Raw genomic sequence first — 25,307 nt, forward strand, 5'->3', positions numbered from 1 at the left:
GTTACATGGTCAGCAGATTATGACATACGCACGCACCTAATCATATGATATGGTTGTTCATTTGGCTTTAAGACAGTGAATACTTATGATTCAGTACAGAGAAGATGAATAACAAGAATTCCCATTACAGTGATTTTGCTGGGAAATGTCTTGATGCCATCTGTGACAGTCCAGATATCGCCAGTGCAGTTACAGCACTTAAGAAATCACGAAAACTTTTGCCTGTAGGGAGGGGGAAATATTGAACTGCTTTTGAAGCCAACAGCGGTTGCTATTTAAAATGCTAAATTGTGAAATGTTTGGAACTTTTTTGAAACCAATCCAGTTCAGTTTTACAGCACCTTATCGACTTGCACCTGTTTTTGTTTATAGAGTGGACTCTTTTTTTTCTCTTCTAAATGCCTCATTTAGATAACTTTTACATGTTTACTGTCAAAAAAACAATTCTACCTCTAAAATGACTCCTACACAATAAATGGCACTTTTGAGCTTCACTGTTGAAATGTGCGTTTTTTCGAACCATATTAATAATCTTGACCACATGTAGTGTTCATTCTAGATGGGGAAGTTGTGAAAATCATTACTGACCATTAATTAATGCATAATAAAAGCTTTATTAGTCAAAATAAGGTCTTGTTCTTGCTTTAGATCAGGTAGCTGTAAAATGCATAGTTAACTGTTTATTAAAGGCATAATAATGCATCATGAAATATTCATAAGCTTTAATAAGGTATTGTTCTCGCTTTAGATCCGGTAGCTGCAAAAAGCACAATTAACTGTTGACAAGTGCCTAGTAAACTGATAATAGATGAGCAAGAAATTATGACATAATGCATGGATTGTCTCTTACAAGGCTTTTACAGTCTTAAAAACGCTAAATAAACACCTCATAAAGGCTTTATTAAAGGTTATACAATCTTATAAACACTTAATAACTTAATAAGCTTAACTTAATAAGCATCTCATAAGATCTTATTAAAGCTTGTAGAGTCTTATTAACACATACTAAGGTTGTTAAGCACCTTATAAGACCATATAACTTGCAAACTAAGTTCTTATAACTTCCTTTTAGTCTTGTATTAACTATTACAATGACGTTATTAGACACTCATACAGCCTTATAAACAAATAATAATGTTAATAAGCATCTTATAAGAACTTACAAAGGTCTTATTAATGCTTATTACAAGGACCGTAATATAAAGCGTTACCAGTAATTCTGATACTGGAAACTTTATTCCAGGACTTTATTCAAGTCCAGAATGTTTCCATACCAGTGAGTGGCTTCATTTACATGTTGGGTAAGTTCAAAGCTGTCCGGCAAATTCACAAGCTTGATAGCTTTGCTGTCATTTTTTTTGTTTTTTTGTTTTTTTGTTTTTGGTTGATATGGATATTCAGGCCTCAATACTCAGGGTAATCTATCATATCTAATGATATCAAGTGCTATCAGAATTCCATAGGGACTGTGTCTGCCCCCCGCCCACATAAACTAATTAAACCAAAGGAAACAGAAGAGGAGTTATACATAAAAACCTAAAAATTAAAACAACCATTGCAATAGTACAATTTAGGAGAATTAAATGTGGACTGACTATCAGACCACAATATTGATTTATTTTGTCTGACTAAAACCTGGCTGTGGCATGAAGAGTATGTTAGCTGAAATGAAGCTACTCCTCTGAGCCATATTAATACTCACATTCCTCGAAGCAGTGGCCAAGGAGGTGGAGTTGCAGCCATTTTTGACTCAAGCCTTTTAGTCAACCCTTAACCTATACTCAATTATAAAATTATATAAGCCTTGTTCTTAGTCCTTCACATCAAAAATGGAAAACAGTGCAGCCAGTTTTACTTGTTATAGTGTACTGCTCCCCTGGTCCTGATTCCAAATTGATATCTGAGTTTATATCAGTTTTAGTCCTTAAAACAGATAAAGTAATTATTGTAGGCAATTTTAATGTACATGTTGATGTCGATAATGACAGCCTTAGGACTGTTTGTCTCATTAGACTCAGTTGGCTTCCGCTAGAATGTACATGAACCTACTCACTGTTTAAACCACACTCTCGACCTTGTTCTGACATATGGCATTGAAATTGAAGACTTAATAGTCTCCTCACAGAATCCTCTTTATCAGACCATCATCTAATAACTTTTGAATTCTTATTAACAGACTACTTGCTATTGGGCAAAGATTCTTATACAAGATGCCTGTCTGATAGCTAAATTTAAGGATATGATCCCATCAGTATTAATTCAATGCCATGTCTCAATACAACAGAGGACTCATATGCTAACTTTAGTCCCTCCAAAATTGACTACCTGGTTGATAGTGCTGCAGATTCATTGCATATGACACTTGACTCTGTTGGTTCTCTAAAAAAGAAATTAAGAAAACAGGTTAGCTCCATGGTGTGCCCGCCAAACCTACAAGTTAAAGCAAATGTCACGAAAAGTAGCAAGGAAATGACGTTCCACCAATTCAGAAGAATTTTGTTTCACCTGGCAAGACAGTCTTAAAAAAACAAATTGGAAAACCCTCCCCAGTGCTAGAGCAGCCTATTACTCTTCACTAATAGAAGAAAATAAGAAAACACTCCCAGGTTTCTCTTCAGCACTGTAGCCAGTCTGAGAGAGCCATCATTCTGTTGAACCATGTATTCCTTTAGCCCTCAGTTGTAATGAATTCATGAGCTTCTTTAATGCTAAAATTCTTACTATTAGAGGCAAAATTAATTTTCTCCTGCCCTCAATAGGTACTGATTTAATTTCAAACACAATTCAATTCAATTTTATTTGTATAGCGCCAAATCACAACAAAAGTTGTCTCAGGACACTTTCCATATAGAGCTGGTACAGGCTGAGCGCTTTTATCTACAGAGACCCAACAATTCCCTCATGAGCAAGCACTTGGCGACAGTGGCGAGGAAAAACTTCCTTTTAACAGGCAGAAACCTCAGGCAGAACCAGGATCTGGGTGGGCGGCCATCTGCCTCGACCGGTTGAGTGAGAGAGGGAGAGCAAGAGAGAGAGAGTGAGACAGACAGAGAGAGACGGACAAATATGCAGTCAGAGAGAGAGACAGAGAGAGACAGAGAGACAGAAAGAAATGCAATCACAGTAACAATGACAGTGGATGTAATAACAGTAGTAGCAGTTGCAGTGGATGTCAGGCAGGGCCAATGCAGGAGACGCAGCTGTAATCCACAATCCAGATTCAGCCACTATCCATGGGAACCTGTGAAGAAACCATAGAAATAGTTATTAATGTTACGGTTGAGGTAAAGCAAGCCCAGGACCCAATAGCAGAGACGTCAAAAACCAAAAATTATTAATGCAAAATTCAACCGAAATTATTAATATAAATAAATATTAATGCTGAACAAAAAGCAACTGTGAAAAAAGCCAGAATGAGAATAACTAGAGACAAGAGATTCAAAGGAGGCAGGAGGAGCGAGACGAGAGAAACATGAGGAATACTGTGTGCGAGCTGCATGCGACCTGGAGCTACGGGAATAGTCCAGCACCGGGGCAGAGCATGAGGTGGCTTAAGAAGCCGAGCCGATTAGGTGATGAGGTGCAGGTGTGTCTCATGAAGCTCGCTTCTAGAGTAACTCGGCCCCGCCTCTCTCTCGCTCCAGCGTGCTGAGAAGAGGAAAGAAAAAAAACATATCAACAGGGAAAAATCACCTCGAGACCACAGCCCTAACAATTAAACCTGTTGTATTTTTAGAGCATTGGTATGTTGTTGACCATTACCAACTAATTTCAATAATTTCATCAGAAAAATTGTCAGCCTGTATTTTGGACTCCATCCCATCTAACCTGCTTAAAGAAGTTTTACCCTTAATTGGCTCTCCTTTATTAGATATGATCAATCTGTCTTTATCAACAGGCTACGTACCACAGTCTTTTAAAGTATCTATAATAAAACCACCCCTTAAAAAGCCTACTCTTGATCCAGGGGTTTTAGCCATCTATAGACCTATGTCTAACCTCCCCTTTCAGGAGGTAGAGCAGTCATCCACCTTTCAAAAGGTAGGTGATTCAATCCCTGGCCTTGGCAGCCCACACGCCGAAGTATCCTAAGGCAAGATACTGAACTCCGAAATGCTATGTCATCTAAGGGGTAACGCTTGTAATGAGCAGGTGGCTTAGCCTCCGTATGAATGTGTGTGCGAATGGGTGAATGCAGACTTGTGTTGGAAAAGCACTTTGAGTAGTCATCAGACTAGAAAAGTGCTACACAAATACAGCCGATTTACCATTACTGTTAGTCATACTTCCATCATTACATCCATGGTGCTGTATTATGTAAATATACTATCACTATCACTATATATATCACTATAAATATATCATATATGTATATACTATGCTATATAGTTACATATACTTAAGAGTCTATTATTAGAGCTGTCAATGTTATTGTGATTGTATTTCTGCCTCTGTCACTCTCTCTCTCTAACTCGACCGGTTGAGGTAGATGGCTGCCCATCCAGAGCCTGGTTCTGCCTGAGGAAAGGAATTTTTTCCTTCCGACTGTTGCTGGATGCTTGCTCATGAGGGAATTGTTGGGTTTCTGTGGATAGATAAAGAGTATGGTCTATACCAGCTCTATGTGGAAAGTCTCCTGAGACAACTTCTGTTGTGATTTTCACTATATAAATAAAATTGATTTGAATTGAATTAAATTGAATAAACAGCAATGAATATCTTGGTAGCAAATACAATGTAATTATGTGCTATGATGATTCTGCTTTGAGCTTAAGAGCAAGATATTCCTAAATTCACCCAGGCCAATGTCATTACACACAAACTGTAGAAAAAATGCCTCCAATCCCTCCTCCTTTCCTGTTGTTAAAATTATAATTTGGAAGATATTGGAGATTAGATTAGATTGGATTAGATTACATTAGATAGATTAGATTGTTTCCACCCTCAGTACAACCTCAAAGTACACAAATACAATTGATATACATGTAGCTATCCTTACATAGAAGAAAAAAAAAAAAAACAAAAAACACCATGGACTCTGACTGGGGCTTTAGGCCACAACACGTCTCCACACTGGACCTCACTTTCACAGAGGAATAGCCCACACTGCAACCAGGTGGTCTTATTATTTCAAGGTAACAAGTCTCAGTATTATGTTCTGTTAAGTTCAGTATAACTCACTCTAGCTGTCTCTTTTATGCAGTTCTAGTTTTGTTCTTTCACTTGCTTTCTATTGCACATGATCAGAACTCATGAAAGATGGATACTGAAGGCAACGTGCAATAAGTATGATATGTAAGGTGTATACAAATTTTAGAGAACCTGCTTGACACAATTAACTGTTCTCATGTACGTTATAATAATTTTATTATTTGAAGTGCATTGCTCAATGTAATAAATGTAATGAGACATAGGCATCTCTTATCACAGTTCAAGCAAAAAATAAAGTGAATTCAGGGAACATGGACTAGGACATACAGAAAGAGAATGTGTTCAGTATGAAGAATGGTATTTTTATGGATCATGTTTTATGTATTCTGCAAAAATGAAATCATTCTAAATTTGTCAGTTACTGATTGTGTTGGATACTGCATTGACTTTAATAAAAGACATTGTTGTTACCCATCTACTTAAGTCATGCTCACAGTTTTCAGCATTTTCATTCTACATTCTACAGGTCTATAATACATTTTACAGTAATAAACTGGTGATGGAGATTAGAGTAGGAAAACTAAAATGACAGTATCGTGCCATAAGCCAGCTGAGAAGTATTGTGCTGTAAAGCTAAAAATTGTACAGCACAATACTGTAATTCCTTTACAGTAATAAACTGTTGTTATAAATTGCAGCAGGTACACTATTGAATAACAATTTCATGCTGTCAACTGTAGCTGCCACTCATTTACTGTATGGTGTTAAATGATTTGCAGTAAATGGCAGACAAACACTTGGTTGGTTAAACTTGGTTTAACAAAGAGATGTAGTCCCAACCTTATGCTTCTTGTGAGTAAAGCATAATATTGTTTTTGTTGTTGTTTGTTTGCATTTTTTCAACTTCAAATATCCATACCCATATTTTGTACGTATTTGGTGTCCATTTAAGCAGTGCTGCCTTTTTAATTTGTGTCCTGAAGAGCCTGAATGATCCTATGACCCTACATTTCCATAGTTCTGTTGTATGTTTAGAATACAAAGGCAATAATACACTGGCCTTGACCTGGGTGACCTCTCACTTTGCACTCCTAACACCCAGTTTTCCTCTGCATCGCTCAGAAACTCTGAATGATGCCTGTCAAGTCCTTCACTGTCATTTCAGACCTGACTGGGACATTTCAGTAGACAGTCACAGTCACAAGCATAAGCTGTTGCTGCTGTCTGTCCTGGCCAGTGGTGGGGAGGGGAGCCAGTTCCCCTGGGTGCCCTCTTGTGCCCCACAGACCATATGGCCTGGCCTGGCCTAGTGCCTCTAGATGGGTGAGCTGGTCCACCTTAGGCAGCAGGAGCTCTTATAATCACTGGAGACAAGGGCCACTTGACACCAGGCTGACAGATGGTGCTCCAGCTCTACTGCCCTGGACTGCTGCTGCTGCTGTGTGTGTGTGTGTGTGTGTGTGTGTGTGTGTGTGTGTGTGTGTGTGTGTGTTCAGATTGAGAGGCACAATAAGGGCGATGATGTGTCAGGGGTGGTTAAACATGATGGTGGCAGCCCATCTCCCTTTGTCTCTAGGGCAGCCATAGCCTCGGGCCATGACTGTTGGCACATTTCATCACATATAAGGAGCAGAGCCTAAATAGCAAATAAGAACAACACTGCTGCATCCCACCTAAGTATAATGTCATATTTTTCACAAACTCAGAATTTGGCGATCATTTTCCAAATCTTAAAAAGAACATTCAATGCTGCTATCAGGACTTATTACTGAACTGGTTGCACTTTATGATACCTTTCCAACCCTATCACCTGCCGTTATTCAACAAGTCTGTGACATCCCGGATTACATCCAATATCATCTTGGACATCTCACAATTTTTTTTTAAATTTTTTGCTTTCTGCAACATCTGCACATGGCAAAGCTTAGCTGTAATGTTGATGGCAGGCATAACTGCCTATTTGATGTATTTTTAGTGTAGCAACAAATCTGCCAAGCATAAGCACAACTGAACTAGTTCCTTGTTGCTCTGATATTTTAAAGCAAGTGTCTCCAAATGGTGATTTTAGAATTCACTGTGTGTACCCTTGTCTAAATGTGACGGGTATGTGGACAGAGCTAAATGCAGTAGGATAGTAGCGTTAGACTCTGGGTGATTATGATTTGGTTTTGTCTTTCTGTATGGTTGTTTGTGTTTTTGTTAACCTTTTCTCCGTGTCTGCAGTGGAGTTGTGGCCTGGCAGTGTGGCAAGCAGACACTGCGCACAACTGACGCCAACAAGAGGGTGGCAGACAGACGGCGCATCCTGGTGCCCAAGTACTAGGGGGGCAACAGGTTTGGCTCTCCTTTAAGAATACCCCTCTCCGGTTTAAGTCACGTAAGTCAGCTCTCCGGTACATTGGGCCATTCCCCATAGACTGTATTATTTCCCCCTCTGCTGTTCGGTTAAAGCTCCCGGTTACCATGAAGATTCATTCAACTTTTCACTGGCAGCGTGGCGGAGTAGGCACGCTGCCAGATTGTCAGAGCAACTTGCCGAGACTTTCCAGCCATTTTTCCTGTGACCATAGCTTCCTAGTTAAACTTCTATTGTATTCCTAGTCACCTGCTTGCGGATGTTTTTGTTTTTGTTCTTGATTTGCTGTTTAACCGTAGTGTAACTTCCTAGTTTTAGTTTCTTTCCTTAGTAGTACGTTTTGTTCCTACCTGCTCGCCACGGTGTAGTTTTGTTTTCTTGGGCTGATTTTGTGTTTACTCATATTGTGTGTTATTAGTCGGGTTTTTGTAAATTTGTGGTTTAATTATTTCGTTGTTATTAAGTAAACCGTTTGTGTTAAACAGCTCCCTTGGTTCTCCCGTTGATTATCTGCCTCTTGGGTCCTACTAAGCCCACGTTGCTTTCATAACCTCAACAGCACAATCTGGCAAATATGGACCCAGGGGATACTCGACTTGGAGATGGGCATCCCGCGGTGCAAACTGCTTTACGCAAGCAGGATGAGTGGCTAAGCCACCACAACCATGCACTGCGCTCCCTCCTAGAGACCATGCAGCAGCTGGCCCTGCAGGTAAATCAGCTAACCACGCAAGTGGCTGGGCTTGCCGCTGCGCCCTCAGCCTCTTGAGCACAAGCTCCGGTGCCAACTCCTGCCTCAGCAGCCCCGGCGGACCTTAACCCCGCTCAAGATATTCCCATCTCCAATCCCGAACCCTTTTCAGGGGATTTAGATAAGTGTGTACAATGTCGGCTCATCTATTCCCAGCATCCCCAAGCTTTTGTCACCAGTCAGGCTAAAATTGCGGAGGCACTGAGTTGTCGGCCGGGGTTTGAGGGTCTGAGTTTTGATTCCTTCGTCAGGCAGTTTAGCTCAGTCTTTGACCACCCAGATCATGGTGGCAATGCCTCGGCCCGACTGCTGGATCTCCGTCAAGGACCTTGGTCTGTGGCGGAGTGCTCCATGCATTTCAGGACGTTGCTGAAAGATGCAGGTTGGAACAAGGAGGCTTTAAAGGCGGCATTTACCAAGGAGCTCAGTGAAAGGGTTAAGGATGAGTTAGCGTCTCGGGATATTCCCATTGATTTTGAGGCTCTAGTGAACCTTGCCATCCGCCTGGACAACCGGCTGCATGAGCGCCACAGAGAGGGCAGAGGCGAGCCTCTGCAGTGGAGAGCTCCAGGCACCCAGCAGAGCGCTCCTCATTCTCGCTTATTCCGTTAGCAAAAGGAATAAATGTAAATGCACTAGACGGTAAACTTCTCCCCACCATCACCCACCATACTGCACCCCTGCAATTAGTCGTTTCTGGTAATCATCATGAGACACTCCGATTTAAAATCCTGTCTTCTCTGTCAGCTCGCGTCGTGTTCGGTCATCCCTGGCTCAAAGTCCATAACCCCCACATCGATTGGTCTGCCGGGAAAATTCTTAGCTGGAGCGCTTTTTGGCTCGCCACCTGTCTGCTCTCGGCCATTCCTCCCACATCTGAAGCTGAGACTCCGGAGGCGGCCACCCCCCCAAGACCTATCTTCCGTGCCTAAGGTCTATCACGACCTAGCCAAAGTTTTTGGTAAGGATATGGCCCTATCTTTGCCTCCCCACAGGCTGTATAACTGCTCCATAGACCTCCCGCCGGGAGCCCCGTTACCCTCCAGTCGCATGTACAGCCTGTCGAAACCTGAGTGGGAGGCTATGGAAAAGTACATAGGTGAGTCTCTGGCTGCAGGCATCATCTGGCCCTCCTCCTCTCCACTCGGGGTGGGTTTTTTCTTCCTGAAGAAGAAGGATAAATCGCTTTGCCCGTGTATCGATTTCTGGAGGTTTAATAACAAAACCATTAAGAATAAGTACCCCCTACCACTTCTTTCGGCCACATTAGAGCCCCTCCAGGGGGCAACGGTCTTTTATAAACTAGACCTGAGAAATGCCTACCACCTAGTGCGTATTACAAAAGGGGATGAATGGAAGACAGCTTTCAATACGCTGTTAGGGCACCTTGAGTATCAGGTGATGCCTTTCGGGCTCACCAACACCCCTGCTGTTTTTCTGGTCCTGGTTAATGACATATTGAGGGACTGTCTCAACCGGTTTGTGTTTGTTTACTTGGATGACACTTTGATTTACTCTTGCAAACAGGATGAACATGTCGAACACATGTGCCTGGTTCTTCAAAGACTTTTAGAGAACAGACTGTTTGTCAAGGCGGAGAAGTGCACATTCCACCAGTCATCAGTTCCCTTCCTTGGTTACATCATTGAGAGAAGGCAGATCAGGGCCGATCCACTGAAGGTGAAGGCAGTGGCCGAGTGGCCCACTCCTACCAACCACAAGCAGCTTCAGTGGTTTCTAGGATTTGCCAATTTCTACCAGCGTTTCATCAAAGACTTTAGCCGCGTGGTAAGTTATGCCCCGCGGAGAGGGACTACAATGTGGGGAACTGGGAGCTGCTGGCGATCAAGATGGTGCTCGAGGAGTGGCGCCACTGGCTGGAGGGGGCCGAACAGCCTTTTGTGGTTTGGACGGACCACAAAAACCTGGTGTACATCCAAACAGCCAAAAGAATGAATTCACGCCAGACCAGGTGGGCAATGTTTTTCAGTTGATTGAAACTGTATAACTATATAATACCAGTTGCATTCCTCAGCTGAGTAAAAAAAATGCACAAATTCAAATCCAACTACACAAGATGTGTATTTATGATGCTGACTAAATTTGACTTTGGTAAAGCAGATAAGTACTGTATGCGAGTATTAAATAACGTTTTAGCGTGCATCTTTTCTAACCATGCGCTATTTTCTTTTTCAACCTGCATATTTTTCTTTTGTTTTCTCTCCTTCAAGAATAGCCCTCTCCGGGTTATGTCACATAAGTTGGCTCTCTGGTACATTGGGCCATTGATTGTATTATTTCCCCCTCTGCTGTTCGGTTAAAGCTTCCATTTACCATGAAGATTCATTCAACTTTTGATGTCTGCAAGCTAAAACCTGTTGCCTCCAGCTGGTTGTCGCACCTGAGGCTAATCTCCACTGATTCTCTGCATGTTTTTAGCAGCGTGGCAGCTGCCAGATTATCCGGCACGCTGCCAGATTATCAGAGCAACTTGCCGAGACTTTCCAGCCATTTTTCCTGTGACCGTAGCTTTCTAGTTAAACTTGTATTGTATTCCTAGTCACCTGCATGTGGATGTTTTTGTTTTGATTTGTTGTTTAACCATAGTCTAACTTCCTAGTTTTGGTTTCTTTCCTTAGTAGTACATTTTGTTCCTACCTGCTCACCACAATGTAGTTGAGTTTTGTTTTATGGGCTCCTTGGTTCTCCTGTTGATTATTTGCCTCTTGGGTCCTACTAAACCCATGTTGGTTTCATAACCTTAACAAGCAGGGCAGGGTGCCAGAAAATTTCCTATATTTTCAAATCCTAGTGTTGACAGATGCGGTAAATGGACTGTATTTATATAGCCCTTTTCTAGTCTTAACAACCACTCAAAGTGCTTTTACAACAATGGTCAGCATTCACCCATTCACACACATTGACTCACTAGCGGCTGTTGCCCACCTGCTCATTATAAGCATTATTCACATATTCACACACTGATGACACATTATGAGCAATTTGGGGTTCTTGCCTACTGCATGTCTACTTCCAGGTATTGAATGTGTCTACTTCCAAACTTTTGAGAAGTGGATGACCAGTCTGGCTGGTGCCCCTGGGGTCCTACCCGGACATTTTGTTTCCATCCATAGCTAGGTCGGAGTTTTTCAAAGCTTGGATCCCCAGAATTCTGTCATCGTCATCATCATTTTTATGTAGGGTGCAACTGCGTCTGCAGTGCATGATGACTTTGTATCACACACTATCATGGAAGATATCACAATCAAAGAATAAGAATACTTTATTGATCCCAGAGGGGGAAATTAAGTCAGTTGCAATAGAGACAGTCAGAAAAATAGAATGGAAATAAGAGGGCTTAGAGAGTGTATGAATGTAAGAAATATGCAACAAAATAAATCAATAATAAATAGTAAACAATATAAAAATGTGTTAATGTAAATATGTGAACAATGTGTAATATGCAAGAATAAGTAGCAGCTGTCCACACAGATACTGTGCAACATTGTACATCAAGTAATAATAGAATACTACAACTAATACTACTGCCATACTAATACCCATAATAACAAAGCAAACAATAACAATAATATTTAGAATTATATAGTATATAGCAATAATAATATACAGTAAAAAAAAGTGATATATGGTAATACTACTACTACTAATAATAATAATAGTAATAATAATAATAATAATAATAGAATAATGTAGTTGATTGCACATGTTGGTGACATTATTATGATTCTGAGGTAGTGCAGTTTGGGGTGAACCCTGTCAGTAGCATATTAGCTTAGTAAGTCCAGTAAGTCTCGTGAGCCAGTCAAATGCAGGAACAGGGATTTAAAAGCCTGTTGCTCCTCCATACCTGGGGGGTTTTGTCCAAGGAAGTACACAGCTCTCAGGTGCCTGTAATAATCACTCTGGGGTTCAAGCTTCTTTTGCAGAATAGTACCAAAAGGAAAGGACCATCAAAGATTGTCGTCCTTTCATTTTGGTGCTCCACCTGTGGGTGGTCGAGGTATGGTTGATATACAGCGAGTGCTCCTACTACAGGGCTTGACAAAGTGTTGAGTAACGATCACAGGTCCCAGGCAGGAGCATTTCCATGAAGACATGGATGCTTCTAGCCACTGTCTTCCAGACAAATTTATGTTTCTCATGCGACAAATCATAAGGCAGGTCAAGGATATCTATCCTTGATCTCTTGGAGAAAGTCGTCAATATTTTATTATATTCTTTATATATGTTTTTGTTTTGCCTCTCTGATTTCTCAAAGTTAGCTTTTGTCTGATGCATGTGCTTCACCATTGGTAAGTTGGCTATGCTCCTTTGTTTGACTTCCTGCCTGGTTTGCTCTGCTCTATGCAGCTTGACAAAACTTCTGTCATAAATAGTCTAAGCAAAGCGTGCACGCGTACACACACACACACACACATATGGCAGAATGAGAAAGGGACAAGGACATGAGTGCAGAGAAAATAAACACAATAAAACAGAAAGAAAGTTTTTTAGACATTTAAAAGAAGCTAGAGACTGTGTCTCAGTTCAATAGGCAGAGAGCTGCATAATAAAATGAGCAGCTTTGTGGGGATGGTATCTAAGATGCACAAAGATTAGTTCATATGGGAGACTGTCCTCTCTAACACTGAAATTGTAATGGTTGAAACAGGGTATATGGCAGAATTGACATCAGTAATGGAAAGAATGCAAGGGTCAGGCTGGATTTGGGACCTGATATTCCTCACCTTCTTTACAAAATGAGCAAGAAATTGTTCAGACATCTCAATGTCAGGTAGAGGAAATGATGTGGAGGGATCCCTAATGACAGGATCAATTATCTTACAGAAAACTAGGATTGGGGTTATTTCTAGATTTCTGTTCTTCAAAGCAATCTTATTTCACATCCTGAACTGCATTCTGATATATAAACACTTGGATTTTAAGGGAGTTATGTGCTATTTCAGACATTTTGAACTTACATTGTGGTTCAGAGTGACTGAAGGGCTCAAGAGTGATGATTCATCCAGTGGAAGTTATTTGAGTTTAGTTTCCTAGTTTTAAATGGTGCAATTTGGTCAAGGACAGATAGGCCCTGATCATGAAATGAATTTAACAGTGCATCGGGATTGAGAGGAGAAAAAGTAGAATTAAAGGGTAATCAATTAAAAGCATCACAGAATTTAAATGCAGAACCAGTGTAGAGAATGCAAGAGCATGTTGTATGGTGGGGACTAAGAAGAGAGAGCTATAGTGGAACTTCAAAAACAACAGCTTTATCAGTTACAAACATTTCCGCCAAAGACACTCAAGACACTCTAGAGAGAAACCAGATGAGAGTACCAGGTGTAACCTTTAGAATGTGTGGCCCCTTGAACAGATTGAATGAGGTTAAAGAAGTCTATATGATCTGAAAAATGAGAGCTGAGTGAATGGGAAGGACAACAAGAATGAACGCCCTATCATATTTCAAGAGGGGAAGGGAACTTAAATCCTGTTTAAGCTTTTCTGATCGCTGTAGCTGAATGTCATGTGAAGTGCAACTGTTACAGCAGCAGGATTGCCATGTAGCAGGCATGGGAGTTCATAATGAATGGGTAGACTGAGCATTAAAGGTATGTGAGACTATGCACAGCATAATATGTGCAAGAATTCTGAAAGATGGTGGTAGAAAGGTTGGGTAATCGGGAGCAGACCTTTTATTAATACATTATTTTCATGGCATCTGTAATTGCACCCAAAAGTATTCAAATCCACATCAAAGGAATCTATATTTAAATGATATACTGCTAAAATCAAACAAAATAAAGAGGTTAAACAGACACAAAAGAAAATTATACTTAGCTGTAATGTTCCTGGACAGTATAAAAACTCAACTAGGTTTTGAGTTGTTGCCGTAAAGTCTCAAGGTGGACTGTTAATTTTGATTTCCTCCATCTCCTCTCAGTACACCTGCAAAGTCTTTTTAGTTCATGTATTTTATCTTTGTTTCTCTACGGGGGTGTAGGTTTTCTTTTTGTTATTTGGTTAAAAGTGGAGCTACTGAATCGAGAGTGGACTTCAGTTTGCTGGTAAAATTGTCAACGATAAAATCACAGGGTGCAGGTAAAATGACAGCAGGAGTGCTCTGTAAAATCTCGATAAAATTTGCAGCCACTTCAGAAGTTAGGTAGCGCCTCCTTACTGTTCTCACCGGGGCCCCCGCTGATTAAAACTGGTGATGTTAAAAAACACACAGTAGTGGTCAGACACAGCCAGGTCAACAACAGAGGACACATTTATGGACAGGCCATGGGTTATGAGGAGGTCCAGGGTGTGTCCTCTGTTGTGAGTTGGCTGCGTGACGTGCTGCTCAAAATCTAGACAATGTAAAAGGTTTAAAAATTCTCTGGATATTGGATCTGAGGTGTCATCGGCATGTAGATTAAAATCACCAGTTATTAAATCCTGTTATAAGAGGTGTGAATGATTGATAAAAGTTCAGAGAATTCACTGATAAAAGAGCTAGAGTGATGGGGTGGTCTATATATAGTAATACAGATAATAGGAGGGCTGCTAAAAACAAAGGTGTGATGCTCAAATGATCTGAAACTGTTAAAAGACAATTCAAATTTGGGGGGGGGGGCTCGGTGAGAACAACAGGTGCGTCACTGCCAAGCCATGTCTCAGTTAAAGTCTCAGTCTAACTTATAATCTAAAATCACATCATTCATTAGAAAAGTTTTGTTTCAAAGAGAGCGCACAGTCAGCACCACCACGTTAATGTTCATGCTGAGCGTGCACTCATTGTAGTGAATAGGTGTGATGACAGTGTGTGTGCGTGGTCTGAAAACAGTCCTGGGTTTGTGCGATCTGTAGGAGATGATGGTTGGGATGGTGTGGGTGGTGCTGTGCGGTACTTCTGTGGGTGGGGTGTGGTGTGTGTGTGTGTGTGTGTGTGTGTGTGTGTGTGTGTGTGTGTGCGTGTGTGTGTGTGTGTGTGACGTACAGGCAGTCAATCAGGTGGGTATGATTGAACAGCGTGGTGAATGTTACCTGCTAAAACCAAGCTGCCCATTGTACTCAAATGAAGTCCGTAGTGGTGATAAAAGGAAAGGCGATTCCAGAAAAGGTTGAAATTGTCAATAAAAGCCAGGTTGTGTGATGTGCAGTTGCGCGGGAGCCAGGTGTTCATGCTGAGCAGTCTGACGAACCGCTCAGCACCGCGGGAGTGGGTCGGTATGGGCCCGCTAATGAAGACCCTCTTCACTCTCAGCTTTTGCAAATTTTGCAATTGTTTTAATCTCAACTACATCCCAAAGACCAGAGTCATTAATTGAAAACACACGGTATCTGTGTGATAATCTGGATTCAGAAATTTGGTATACTGCTCTGGAAAAATTAAGAGACCGCTGCAATTTTTTCTGAAATCAGCATCCCTCCATGTATGATAGCCATTCGATTCCAGTGTCTGTTGAATTCCAATACAAGCACACCTCATTCTACTTAATGAGGTACTCATTAAGTAATCACCTGAACCAAATCTTATTTAACAAAGAAAAGTATAAAAACCACTGCTGTGGTCATCACTATCCTCTTGCAAAATGACAAACTGGTAAGCAAAACAGTGCTTGTAGTACCACAAAAGTAATTGGAATCAAAAAAAATAACTATTGACCATGCCAAAAGACTTGAAAAGAAAAGTTTTGAGTGAGGAAAAGAAGTGTTCAATTCTGGCTTTACTTGCAGAGGGATACAGTGAGTGTCAAGTTGCTTCCATCCTTAAAATTTCTGAGATGGTGGTTCATAAGAACAAGGTCAAGCTGCAGACATTAGGGACAACAAAGCTACAGACTGACAGAGGGTGAAAACAACTCTCCACTGACCGGGATGACCATCAACTCATTGGAATGTCACTCAGCAACCATAGGATGACATTAAGTGACCTACGAAAAGAATGGCAAATGGCAGCTGGGGTGAAGTGCACAGCAAAGCAGGGCTCAAGTCATGTAAAGCTAGAAAAAAGCCCTTCATCAATGGAAAGAAAAGAAGAACCAGGAGGTTTGCAAAAGACGATAAGGATTGGATCATAGAGGACTGGAGTAAGGTCATATTCTCTGATGAGTCCAAATTTCAGCTTTGCCCAACACCTGGTAGTCCAATGGTTAGAGGGAGACCTGGAGAGGCTTACAAGCCACAGCATCTTGCACCCACTGTGAAATTTGGTGGTGCTTACAAAACCAGCAGCAGGACAATGCTCCATGCCACACAGCTAGGTCAATCAAGGTGTGGATGAAGGATCACCAGATTAAGACCCTGTCATGGCCAGCCCAATCTCCAGACCTGAACCCCATTGAAAACCTCTGGAATGTGATCAAAAGGAAGATGGATGGTCACAAGCCATCAAACATAGCTAAGCTGCTTGAATATTTGAGTAAACTTCTAACTTTATTTATTTATATGGCACTTTTCATACTTAAAAAGCAACACAAAGTGCCTCACAGAGACAAAAAACAACAAAGAAGAAAACCCAGCCCTCCAGCCCCCATAAATACATACAGATACATATAGAGACACACATGCACAGACACGCACGCACGCATACACACACCCGCGCACACACCCATACGGATAAGATAAGGAATAAGCCACCTTTGGGGTCCATCCACACTGAGAGGGCCCCCGGCTCATTACCGGGGAGCATGCCCGAGACCACCCCGACCCAGGCAGACAGGAGGCCCCACACCAAGGTGCAGAGGCCTCCAGCCATCCAGCCCAGAGCCGTCCCCTCAGCAGCGCCCCCATCCTTAGACCAGGAGCAGCTCCCAGTGTGGGGGGCCCCCATGAGGAAACACTTGACCTAAAAACCACGTAGCATAAAGTCACCCAACAGCAATGCGAAAGACTGGTGGAGCGCATGCCAAGACGCATGAAAGCTGTGATTGAAAATCAGGGTTATTCCACCAAATATTGATTTCTGAACTCTTCCTATGTTAAATTATTAGTATTGTGTTGTTTAAAAATGAATATGAACTTGTTTTCTTTGCATTATTTGAGGTCTGAAAACAGTGCATCTTTTTTGCTTTTTTGACCATTTGTCATTTTCTGCACATACACTCTAAAAACTTTTACTGTGCTCTACTCAATTTCTTTGGTGAAACATTTTTACACTTACAGATACTGAGTAAATTAAAAGTTGCGAAATCATTTAAATATACTTTATGATCTTGGTAAATCTAAGTAAAAATATTAAGTATATCTCACTAACTACATTTAGTACCATGGCGTGAAACAATTGAGTAGATATAATAAAAATCCTGAGTCAATGCAATTATGCCTCAGAAGTCGAAAACCACAAAAAAAAAAATAAGTACATAAAATTACAAATGCAAAGTAGATGTAACTGAAAATTAGACTGCTATTTAACCACACATATGTGCTAATTTTACTAAATGTTGTGATGATTAATTATCAAAATAATTAGGTTGTACTTAATTTTAAAATTGTATTTTACCTTTTACTCCAGGAATGCTTTAATGGAATCAATTGCTAATAAAAAATGTACACATAGTAACATTTTAAGAAAGCATTTATTAAACCAAAATTTAACCTGGTTTACAATGCCAATGCGACAAAAACTAACTGCATAAATGCATCAAGAACAATGGGAACTTCAATCAAACATAGTCACCACAAACTATCAAGAAAAGCCAGAAGTTTTTTTCTTGCCAATGACAATGTGAGACCAACAGGCAGAATAAAGAGTAAATGTACAATTAACAGTAAAAAGCACTTAAAACGCTTAAAAGTTATAGGACCAATATGTAATTTCTACTGTACTAAATCATAAAATGACCTTAATATATCATCAGAGATTAAGGAAACATGCTATGTTGAGATCCAGACTTCTCTGACATGCAATAACCAGTATGTCCTCCTTCTAAATTTCCATTCTGGTCCATAATGTACCATTTTTATTTTGACCAGAGCGGGTAAGGAGCGGTTGAACTGCAAGTAATATAACAACAGTCTAGAATGAAATCTTTTTCTTGGCTTACCTTGGAAATGAAAAAGTCAGATGATATCAGGGCATATTGCTGAACAGTAGTCAGAGTACAGTAATCTAGGTACACAGGTAATTTTTCAGTCTCTGAACTTTAGTCGACAGATTTCCTGGATCAAGCCCCATCAGTACTTTTTGAAATACTTCAAAACTACATCTGAGTTTCTTGGGGTAGCTCAGATCCAAGGCATAGGTTAGTCCCAGTAGATAACAGCAAGCTCTGCTAAGAGGCTTCCGAGGACAGTGACACCCTCAGTTACAATCCCTACATCAGCAGGTTCATCAACTAACCCATCTTGGTTGCACAGCACGTAAATCTTCATCACTTCATCTCCCAGCTCCTCTTGTACACTGACAGGTGTATAAGCAGCATCCTGCAGACACAAAGATAACTGGTTACAACTCATTTTAAGTCTTTATGGGACACAAAAGTGATCCCTCATTGCTCACTTATTAAACAAAACCTCAGGATTGCTTTAACATATGTCCAAATCTTCATCTAAGTTCCATAATGAACAAACACAATCTACTTTACCACACAAAGCATTGCATTGTTCATGTCCATACTGAAAAGTAAAACACTGAAACATTTAAGGTGTAGGTCAGTCAATTTCCACAGTGTAACTTACTTTTTCCACCAGTATTGTGAATATTTAATGGATGTGTTCAATAAAGACACAAAAGATTATGATTATTTGTGTTACTAACTTGTCTATACTTTTTATTTGATAAAGATTCAATTTCAAAACTAATTAATCTCGAAAACCATGTAATTGCAAGGGATTCATACATTTTGTTGCTACTGTATTTAATGTACTTACCCCCAAATCCTTTATCAAGGCACTTGCATCTTCTCCCAGATGATCAATGAGACATCAGATGATGACCTCTCCTGTTTGCTGAATGGGGATTCCAGTCTGCAAAACAGAAAGTCTTTATACACCTAACATTATTCCACGTGTTCAAGTTTAATTTTGCTATATTCTACCAACTTCAAAGGAATTGACATTAGATAAACAAAACATCAGCCTTATAGAATGCTGGTATTTGGGGAGACAAGTAGATAAGAATAAAAACAAGCCATAGAAAAAACTTGGTGTGTCATGCAGAAGAACAGGAGGAAGCTAATGCATCCAACCGACCCAAATTCAAACCTAACCCAACTCTGGGCATTATCTATATCCACATGAGCATCTAATTCCAACAAAGAAAAGTTATTTTCATTTTCAGTAACAACTAGATGTTTTGCTATCACATTAGCCTTGAAATCTTTACATGAATAGCATTTGTGTTTTCGACTTCTGTGTGTTGTGTAAGTCCCATATATGTTTGTCTTGAAATCACACCCCTCAAAAGCACATTCTACTGTTTCATGTTTTTTCAAGTGAAAATTAATATGTTGGAAATAGTCTTTTGTATTAGGATGGGATGAGTCACAAATTTGACATATGAAATATTCCACAACTTCACATTCTTCAGTTTCGTGCAAACTGTGAGATCTATATTAATGTGTACGCAAGCCACCCCATGTCTTGAAGGAGCAAGGACAGTTTAAATGAAGACAAGGTACTGAATATCCATGGCCAGGGGTGCAACAACTAATAAACGTAGTTGACAATAATCAGTGACAAAATTAGCTGCCTAAAAATTTAATCAATTATTAGTTGGTTACAACTAACTAACCTATGCACATATCTGTGCTAGTTTGTCTGAACTAAACATAGTTTTTCCAGAGGTGATGATGGAAGTAACTAAGGAGTGAACCATCTCACCTCCTTATTATCTATGACAGTAGGGCATATGTAAGAGCAACCAGGAACTGACGGTTAAAAAAAAAAAAAAAACATTTCAAAATGGCGGCGGCAGACACAAAGACATAACAATACAAACAAGTAGTAGTAGCTGCTGGTCTGGACCACACTTTCAGGACCGCAGTCAGTTCTGGTTAGCCAGCTACAATTGCAGTGGATATATAGACCTTCAACTGAGAGACGAAATGATATGTGCAACCCTGCTTAACCATACCTAAATCTCACCAAACAAACAAACCAAATGACACACCAAAACGTCCCTAAAACAGCCTGAAGCTAAATTTAAAGACTGAGTTAGTGCCATTGATTAATTTTGCGATGTGCATATAATCTGATTAGCTGATTAATTGTTTCATCAATTGATAGATTAATCAACTACCAAAACAGTTGCTATCTGCAGCCCGACAGAGGTACTGTAAATGCATAATATCGTATCAATGACCCAATGGCGGAAATAGTTGGTAACAATTAATACCACTATATCCTAGACATTTAGCTTTACAGTTTGTGTTTCCAATTAATACTCCCTGACCAATGCAGTCAAACATGGTCAAAATCAAAAGGTGCAACTCATTTGCTTACTTGTTGCTTTCCTGAACTTGTATAAACCAAACTATGCAATACATTGGTATCCTTGTTTCAATGTTTGCACATTTAATGGTCCTGGAACACAATAATAAATGTGTGACATTTCTCTCTTTGTTGTCTTTATCCAAATTCTATAAAAAATATTTAACATGCTTTACAAAACTGTGCTCCAAACAGTCCAACAATGGGACTTTCTGAAAATGACTGATGTCATAATTATATTGATTGAGGTATCATTCATTTGGAAAACAGAAAGTTGCAGAATGATCATATCATCAAAAAATTATGTTCACTGAAATTCAACATGATACTAGACAGTCACTATCTTAACTTGAGACCGCATGCAAATCAAATTCCCATCACTGAATGTGGCATCAAATCAGACCACAATCAACCAGTCAGAGTGACCTTAAATGCTTTCACCTTCTGCACTTGGTAGATGTTTACACTGTCCTCAAATGGATGCAGCACTCTTCACCATCACTATCACCATCAATGGACTAGGAGTGGTACACATACACATTTAAAGACGATGAGACAGCAGAGACTTTCATTTTGAAAAAATTGTTAGGTGAATGTGCAACATTACATGTTCTAGCCATCATCAAGTATTCACCCCAAAATATGGTAAGACCTTTAGCAAGTAGGACACTCAAAAATAAAATATATAACTCCTCATTAGAATAATAGTAATAAATCATTATTTTCATAAGAAAAGGTAGTTAGTTACAGACATTTGTATTACCATACTGTGGCAAGTTGTTTAACTTAATATCTAGACTGGATATACATCACAACATTAAAACCAGGTACCAGGTTAAAGGTTTTGGCTGAATGTTGTATAACATTGTTTCCCATACATTGTCCGCAGCAACAACCACTATATATCTATTTTCTATATTCAAAATAGGTAAAATAATATTTTTTTATTTGCAGAACTATATGCAGTGCATTGACTTCCACACAACAACACAACAAAACAGTTACAGTCTCAGAAATGATAACTTAAGCCCCATCCACAGGAACACGAGCCCAGGCCTAAATGCACAAATAGTTCATCAAACCCGTGTATCATCCACACTAAGCCGGCGTTTTGGGGTGTGAAAACGATCATTTCTGAACCTAGGCCCCAGAGTGCAAAGATCTGAAAACGCCGTTTCTGTGGCACCATTGTTACGCCCTGTCCGCTTCTTTTTCTGATACGCTTGCGTCATAGCTCCACCTCTTGATCAGTGCGCCAACATCAGAAAATGACAACAACATTGGTGCCGTACAGTGTTGGTGTGTCCTGCTGAAGCTAGCCACTCTATTATCGCCATTAGTTTATTAGTTTATTACTTGCCTCCGCCATGTTCTATGTTTACATCATATAGATTTCTGCGCATGCTTAAAGTCCTGCTGCCAGTTTTTGCTTGTGTCTGTTACAGCGTCATAGCGCCATCAACAGGCCTGGCATGTGTTTTACATCATTTTCAGGCGTATCAAGTGAATTCGTATGGACGGACACATTTACTGAAACAGCTCCGGCTTTTTAAAGAACATTTTTGAAACTATAAGCGTTTTGGCTTCGTGTGAATGTAGCCTGAGTCCACGCAAAATAACAGCTATTAACATTAAACTTTTTGCCAGCTGCTTTTCAATTTGTTTTGTATTAAACATGAATTTGATTTGTCTCTGTCATCTGTACAAATGAGAGTGTGAGCGCTGAATTCACACTGGACAGTACAGAAGTAAATACAACACAGCCACATCATTTACTTGTACTTAATTTTAAGCACGACTAGAATTAACAGGACTTCTGATAAAAGCAGGGTACATAAAAAAGATAACAAAGAACACCGGGCTGAACACCGACACAGACCCTCATTAAGCCCCAGTCTGCATGCTAACCAGGCTGAACACCGACACAGCTCTACCCCTCCCCCACCCAAATCCGTTTGGGAGAGAAAGGTTGTTGCGCATCATGTTCTAAAATAATTAGCATAACATTTTGCACATGATTTTACATTGTCGTATAAACTGAGCGTTACCCAAAACAGTTTGGTGGTCTGAATAAATAGACTACATACAGTCATGTCGATTGTGCAGAAGAAGTTAAGCTAACTAGCTAACTTACACCAGCAGGCTGCAACAGCATTCAGAAATTACACCCTGTAAGTCATGTATGCAAGAAGACAAAGTAATTATTAATAACTTGATAACAATAATAAGGCTTGCTAGCTTGCTACTTACTGCTAATGCTAATTTATTTCAATGAAATAAACTTAAATAATAAATGTAAAGCTAAGATAAAATTACCTGTTAAATTTTTAGGCATTTAATTTGGTATATCCAACTCAAACAATCAACTGAATGTGTTTCAGAGATTTTTTTAAGGTAGTATAATTGTCTCTTACTGTGATATATACAAAGCCACTGAATTACTTTTTAGAGTGTAAATGCTCTAAATGACAATATTTTTATTTGGAATTTGGGAGAAATGTTGTCAGTAGTTTATAGAACAGAACAAAAATGCTAATTTTACTCAAATACATACCTATAAAGAGTAAACTCGGAGAACTGATAATTTTGCAGTGGTCTCTTAATTTATTCCAGAGCTGTATATAGTCGCATACTGTTCCTTTAGTATCACAATCAGGCCAAAATTTTCACTTGTTCAAGACAAAATATTAACATGTATTGGCCTAATTGAGGTCAAATTAAAGGGGACACACCTAAGCTGACAGCAGCAATGCACAGTAAAACAAAGCAAAGCTTAACAGTTCCATTGGTAAGTGTCCTCTCTTCCCACATGAAAAAAAGGTTTCACTATCAACCTCTATAGCTGACCGAACATGTTTCCCCTCATAGCCATGCAGTTTAATAAATGATATATATAGAGTGAGTCCTGCCTGCCATCCATTAAAGTTTGCATTCTCAAACCCAGCAGTGAGATCTCATCAGTAGTCCCCCACTAAAAGGTTTTACCATAAGGATAATGTTTATTCCAACTGCCAGCTCACTCCAAAAATGATCCAAATATTTATATGTTCATTAATCTGGAATTTCCCGTAATGCATCACTTGCAATAACAGAGAAGCACCCCCCAGGAAGTGCTGTAGAGTAATTAATCAGCTGAGAGGATGAGTATGGTCATTTTTCATTTTGGAAATTTGGTGTCAAAGTTTGGTGTTTCCACTCTGCTCTGACACTCGCACCTGGATCAACTCGAAGATTTCACAGCTCTGACATCTACATTTGGGGAAAGGAAAAAAAATGACAAAGCTGGGTATAAAAATAAAAAAATGAAAATTTCTTTAGAAAATAAGTCAGAACAATTAAGTCAGTCACTCCTGTCAGTCTAATAGACAGAAATAACTAAGATCATATTAGTTGTAACTCGCCCCAAGGATTTTGATTGTATTTCACTCCACTTTCAGTCCACAGATAAATTGAGGAAAATTTAAAATGTATCAATGTTCTACGATTTTCTGATGCCTCTCTTAAAATGACTTGTGAGAAAAATAAAACTGGTGTTGATTTAATATATACAGTATATTTCATACAGAAGAGGGCGATATATATATATATTTTTTTTTTTCATACAGAGGAAGAGGTCGAGGCCCTTCTGCACAACTCAGATGGTTTTTGGCCACTCTGGTTGCTTGGCTTCATATGGCAGATCATGATGTGTCAAGTGAGGTATCATTTAAAACCTGAGACTCCGCAGAGCAACTGGAGACAAGATAGTGCCGTCTGTATATGTTTCCAGAAATTGTAACCAGGAAAACATGGTTTTCATTTTTCATTTTTTGGGGGGGCTTTTTAACTTTTGTGATAGAGACAGCTGAAGGTGTGATAGGAAAGGGGGCAGAGAGGGAGGGGACGACACGCAGCAAATGAGCCGCAGGTGGGAGTCAAACCTGCGGCCACTGCAGAGGACTGACAGCCTCAATACATGGGGTGCACACCCTACCAACTGAGATATTGGGGCACCCTTTCTTTGGATTATTATCATGTTTTGGATGAAATAGTTGTACTGCACTGGATCGTTTGGACCTTTGCTAATGTTACCAGACTGTTTTTGTGAGAATGTTATCGATCTGTGAATCACTGAGAGATGTAATCAATGAGTTGGCTCAATGTTGTGTCATTTTTAAAACTGGTTGTTTGTCTGTTGTTGCTATTTATAATAATAATAAAGTCCTCTTGTGGTTGTATCTTAAAATGGTTTGCATCAATTGACTCACAAGAATCTTAGCTTTCTAACTATGTACAGTATGAGTATAAAGATTAATGCAGCATTTATGTTAATAGACAGCAAGAACAATGAACAACAATGAATACTCCTTCGGCCCGCAGGCTGGCAACAGATCAGCAGGTAAGGTAAAAATAGCAATAGGCAAGTGTGTTGATTACCAATGCTGAGCATGTGAAGAGAGAGACTGAGGGCAGGGGGGGGGGGAATATGAGTAAACAGACATAAAACCAACATACACCAAAGACACCAGAGACCAGAAGATGGAGATACCTGAGGCTGAAACTGGCAGGGTGTTATGGGCATATTCAATCCAGGGAGGCCCAGCTGGCTGGATTGGTGGACAAAGGGCAGTGGAAGGTTGCTTTTAA

At 39.9% G+C, this 25,307-nt stretch overlaps 1 pseudogene; it reads left to right on the forward strand.

The window, feature by feature from the left end:
- The first annotated feature begins 1,597 nt into the window (after positions 1-1,597).
- Positions 1,598-25,307, forward strand: part of LOC143320593 (uncharacterized) — a 73,170-nt pseudogene continuing 49,460 nt past the window's right edge.

The sequence above is a fragment of the Chaetodon auriga genome, chromosome 5 (assembly GCF_051107435.1).
Source record: "Chaetodon auriga isolate fChaAug3 chromosome 5, fChaAug3.hap1, whole genome shotgun sequence".
Taxonomy (NCBI): domain Eukaryota; kingdom Metazoa; phylum Chordata; class Actinopteri; order Chaetodontiformes; family Chaetodontidae; genus Chaetodon; species Chaetodon auriga.